This window comes from Macaca thibetana, chromosome 12, assembly GCF_024542745.1.
Source record: "Macaca thibetana thibetana isolate TM-01 chromosome 12, ASM2454274v1, whole genome shotgun sequence".
Classification (NCBI taxonomy): Eukaryota; Metazoa; Chordata; class Mammalia; order Primates; family Cercopithecidae; genus Macaca; species Macaca thibetana.
In genome coordinates, this window is record NC_065589.1 from 33,566,116 (window position 1) to 33,572,115 (window position 6,000).

The following is a 6,000-nucleotide window of genomic DNA, read 5'->3' on the forward strand; positions in this document are numbered from 1 at the left end:
TTCTTACCTTCTCTGCAAGATGAAAATAATAATTTTTAACTCACAAAGTGGTTGATTATAAGGATTAAATGAGGTAAAATACATTTAATGCTTGGAAAACCTAGTACATAGTAAAAGTTAAAAGAGTTTTGTTAGTTAATAAAGATAATAATAGTATATATTATTATAACTAATAATATATAATATGATATATATTATTATAGTAGTCTTTTTGTTGCATTCAGTGTTCTCATATCAGCTGATGGCACAGTTTTATGCCAATTGTTTTTTCAGTGATGGCTCTCCTGTTTCTATGCTTCTTCTGACTTTGTTGTTGAGAAACCCTGCCAAAGTACAGTGAACTCCCAACTCCAGTTGCTTCCTTAAATGACAGCAGAATGGAAAGATCAGGTTAAGTCAAACGGGATTTGGATTCAAACTTAAGCTCTGTTGATTACCAGCTTTATGTCCTTGAATAAGTTCCTTATCTTCTTAAGTTTCTCAGTTTCCTCACATATAAAATAGGGCTAATAATGCCTACTTTGAGGATTGCTGGAGTCATTGGATGTGGCAGGTATTCAATACATGAGAGTTAGAAATGGACTATTTTTGCCTAAAATTTCTGGTGCCTTGTTTGTCCTCTAAAATTAGGCTCCCTTTCCCAGATCCCCACCTGGGCTCATTTCATCTGGGATTCACATTGTCTTCTTAAATTCAAAAGTAAATGATTGTTCTAAACTTTCTGATTTCTATCCATTCCAGATCCACATGATCTCGCATCTTAAGAAATTCTTTCTAAAACATCCTTTCGTTTTATCGGTACGCTATTCATTACAAAAACAACTCTGTTGCCTAGATACAGAAAGAAAGATTTTGAACTGTTTGTCTACTACAAAATTTCACAAAAATGACTACACAGATTTTCAAAAAATTTGGAAGGTGTATTGGGAATGATCTGATTTAAAATTTGTACATGTGGTTACACCCAAAATTCAATCAGGACACTTTAAGACAGCCAATTTTAGGAAATCTATCACTGAGGACAGAGTGTCCTAAAAATAGGAGGATATGCTTGGTGTGATATGACTGAACTACTGAAATTGGGGAACAGTTAAATATCATTCAGAATTTACATTCTGTTGAGTGAAACCAAACCCAACCCAAGCAAATAATAGTGTTTTAGAAAATGACCCACAGTCAAAAGTCACAAGGACAGACTTGTGTTTATTCCTAATTAAACAGCTGGTGTTTATTCCTAATTAAACAGCTCCATGTGCTACACTCCAAAATGAATAAACGCAGGAGTGACTTTTGCATTTAAGGCTGGTTAATGACTTTTCCAAGTGTTGCTAGATAAGGCAGTTGGTTGGATTATGAAACAATGATCTCCCTGAAAGAATGCTAAAACCAGAATTTAAGTTCCTAAAGTAGTTCTTAACCAGGAATGCCTAGCAAAATCACATGTGAGTGTTTTGAAATAAAGACTCCAACATAAAAAATATTGATTTGGCAAATCAGGGATGACACCTGTAACAGAACTTTTCAAGAAACGAAGAAAGTAAGACATTTGGAAAAGATTTAATTACCAAGCTCCTCAAAAATGATCAAGACTGCCGCTACATTTGAACTCATTCTTGACTGAGGCAGTATTTGAGGGAATTCATCCCTCTGCCTCAGAGTAAGTTTGAACAGGCAACACTAAAGTAATTCTGGCATTTATTCCTTTTAAATGCAAGAACATCTTTTAAAAATAAATAGTTCACATTAGAATTTTTAAAAATCAAGTGTGTTAAGATATATTTTTAAAAAGAAAAATATCAGGAGAGAAAAAGAGCCTATAATGTCATACAAACTTTAGCAGAAACTCTAAAGACTGAGTAAGGAAGAAAAGGTTAGTTTTACTTTGAATTGGGTTGACTGGCTATATTCCCTAAGTTTAAACAAAGCGTCAGCTACCGGATAGGTAAAATCCTAAGGAAGATAACCTGCTGGACGACGGGAAGAAAAGCCAGGCTCAACTCCTAGGTAGATGCCAACAGAAACCTAGCAATCAGTTTTCAGAAAAATTTCTATTAGCAACTTAGTCAGAAGTTTGTTTCATTTGTTTGCTTGTTTTCTTTTTCTTTTTTTTTTCTCGATTTAGCTTTCCCTTTTAGAGAAAAATACGTAAGTTTCAGTACAGATTTTTTTTTCTAAAAATTCAGATCCAGCAAATAAGTCTTAGGAAATAAAAATGACAAGGCCACGGGATGCACCTGTTATTTGGGCTGAGGGTTGAGATTTCTCAAGTTGAAAAGTTGTCAGGCTGCCTTTCTGTGAGCCAGTCCAGAGAAACACATACACCTCTCAATATTCAAATGCTGAGGGGATTTTCTATCTTACAACCTTTTGATTCCTAGTATGCTTTCACAGATCATCCAAAGATCTACAAAAGGACAGTGGTCTTTCAATCCAACTAGCACATTGGTTAGCTCTTTGAAGGAATATTTCAATATGAATGAGCAAATCATACTTTTTTGGTATAAATATAATTTCAAGCCACTTTCATCTTTTACTTTATTAAACCTGTTCAGATGATATCTCACTAGATATTTTTATTTGGCATTAGCCATCAATGGAAACAAAATGCATTCCAGCAAATATTTTTTCTCTATCCCCAGTGGAGTAAAGAATCAGTCTAAGCATATTTTGACTTTGGTATCTGGCTTGTATTCTTGCTGCCTTTGTGGCTTCTGCTGATCTGTGGTTCTGCAACAAATAGAAATTATTTATCCTCACATGTAAATAGGCCCAATTATTCCAGTCATGTCTTCACATATAGAATGCTATTTTTAAAACATGTCCATCAAAGTTTAGCATGAAAAGGTTAATTCAGAAAGCATTCTTATTATTTAACTCATGTTAAAAAAATCAGAAGACAGTAAGATTTAAAAAATAAAAAAGGGAAAAGAGGAAATAAACTTGAAAATGTGAAACTACAGTCTGTCACTTTAGCTACCAAAATTCTCTCTCTCTCTTTCTCTCTTCCTAGAGGCTCAATCAGTTTTTATTCTCGCAAAGTCTCTTGGCATAAAATTGACCATATTTTCTTTTCAGAAGCCTCCTTAAAAATTCAATGATAGGAAAACATTAAAGAATCATTTTTTTGTTTTCTTATAAAACCCCTTCTCACCTCATCACTGATGGGTGAGGAAGAAGGTGAGTAAAGGTCATGATGGCATCCATTGCTGGAACATAGGCGCCTGATTTATGGGAGTAGAGTTCTTCTGAGGTTATCGGAGGCCCACAGATTCTTCTCAAATATCAGTATGATAATGAAACCCCAGTCTTGTTACTAGCCTAAAGGAAACTTTAATACCCTGAGTGGATATATGTTTTCTGAAACTCATGGATTGCCTGAAAAGAAATATCTTATTGATTCTACTTTGCTCTTAAAGTATAACAGGCACAAAATAAAGTGATGCAGAGAATAAAGTGATGTAGAGAGAAAAGCATTGGTCATTGTTTATTTCCAGCACTGTTTCATGAACTGGGATTTCAAAAGCTCTGACCTGGAAATTATGTTGTCTCAAGGCCCCTTTTACAGCTTTCTCTCCATCCCGCCCTCTCTCTAACACACTAACCTCACAGGTCGATAAAGGCTGCCTTATGGTTCTGTGATGTCCTAGAAATGGGTTCTCTTTTGTCCTTTCAGCCTGTTAGTTATCCTCTGCTGGTCACTCATTTAAGATATCATTTTATTTCTGTTTTCACAATTATAATATTTGTCTTCCTGATCAGTGGAAAAAGAAGTCTTATGGGCAAAAAAAGATCAATACAGTAAATGTTTTAAAACATGTTTTGCTTATTTCAGGAACATATGGATCTATAATACTAAGGCCATCATGGATCTATAATGCTAAGCTCTCCAAGGTAACTCACACTCTTAATTCTCATCAACATAGACTATGGCTTGAATATTAAAATATCAGTGTAAATATTTTGCCAAATCACTAATCTGTGTTCTAGATCCTTTGCCTACCTTGAAATAAACATGGTATGAACTCCTTTTAAAGTAATATAAGTCATATCAAATCTCTAAAAAAAGAGAAACAGAATCACAAACACATATAACAATTATACAGCTATTTATTTGATTTATGTATTTGATAAGCCATTCTAAAAGTGTGTCTAAAGTTCTGAATAATATTGCTTTAAGCTCACGGAAGATCTATGTATTAAAGATTGTCACTTTTTCTACTTGAATGTAGGAACAAAGGTCAAAATTGAATTAAGATGCCATTGCCTAAGTTATGGCATCACAGAGTAAGGTCATTTTTCAGCATGAAAGAGGCAGTTCTAAAAAATTAGTGTATCCCTTGACTCAGTTTTAGAAAGCCAAATATTTCTCTATTTATTTTATCGGAATAAAATAAATGTTTATAAGTTCTCTTAAGGAAAACATATGGTTTTGTTTGTTAAAATTACAGTATTTGAGGGTTATTACAACCAGAAGTACTGGGTGGCTACTCAGAGCCAAGCTCACACTCCCCTTGTTCATCACCTTTATTTCTTCCCATACATATTTTCCCTGAAAGAGAAAAAAAGAGTGACCACAGTTTTTTCAAGTCAGCTGGATCTGAGACACTCAAACAAACAGATCAATGGACAACAGCAGACACAACCACAGCAGCTCATGCTGCAAGGCTGCAGTTATACATAGTCTTGCCTGGGCAACTGCAGTAGACTCCCAACAGTTCTCTGTCATCCTCTTTTGATTCCCCTCATGACTATTCCCAGGACAGCCAACTTAGAGGAGCTCATCAAAATGTAAAGCTGTTCACAGCAGTGCCTAACGTAAAGCTCTCCGATAGCATCTCATTGCCTAAAGGATGAAAGTCAAGTTAGTTTACAGAACTGCGAGGTCTCTGCAGAGTAAGCCCTCTCCCTTCTTCACTTTTGCAGCCCTTCTCAACCCTTTGGTTTCTGGGTTCCAGTCACATGCCCATTTTAACAGGTAGATATCACAGCCCTTCCACCACAGGACTATTGTACATGCGTCTGTACAGACCTTTGACATCCTCTATCTAGAATATTCCCCAGTGAACTTTGTTTTTCACTCTTCCTTTGTCCATCTTCCTGACCTACCTGGACACTTTCAGGAAAGCCCTCTGTGACATGCCAGTCTAGGTCAGAGTCTTCTGCAATACGCTGTCAAAGACTGACAGTTCTTTCCTTTACAGCACTAACTTTGGGTTTTATAAACCTATTCTTTGCATTGTTTGATAAATTCTCTCTCGCCTATGAGACGTATGAGTTCCATGAATTCTCATTATGTAAGAGAGCGAATGACACGTAAGTGGTACTAAATAAATATTTGCTAAAAGAAGATAAAATTAATAATTGTCGACTATCATAGCAAGAGAGAGTTTTCTACATTTATTCTGAAGTAATCTGTGCTGGTATTCCCTCCGGGTACAAAAGGCCTCTTGTCAGGGGGGAAGAAGACTTTCCTCAGGAAGTTTCCAGAAAGATCTCAGAAGAATAATGGAACTAACAGTTAAATGCCATAGTCATTAAATTATTAGCCCAGGCATCAGAGAAACTAAAAGAAAGATAAAACCTCTTATAATTTGTTCATACTTGTTATATGGGTAATACAAGTCCAAAAATTTTACACTTTCTCTACCCACAAAAGTTAAGATTGCTTTTTAGATTATCTAGTTTAGAGTTAACCTAAACCAGATTTAGAAAGGTCTTCGTATGTTTGGGCTGCTGACAATTCTTTTTCTGAGTTATTCTAGTTTTTTAGTTTCCTGGGAAATTGGGTAAGTGTATTTCAGTCTCAACTATAAAACATCAAATGTCCTACATGTATTAACTTACACAGTCTAGTCAGATTTAGAAGTCCTGTTGGTTCCCATGAATTGATGGCAGAATATGTACACAAAACTGACAGGAAACTTCCTTAGAATTCATGCAACATTCAGTATAGCATTTATAAAGCCTCGCGTTTTACCTTAGATGAGAGAGAAATATAAG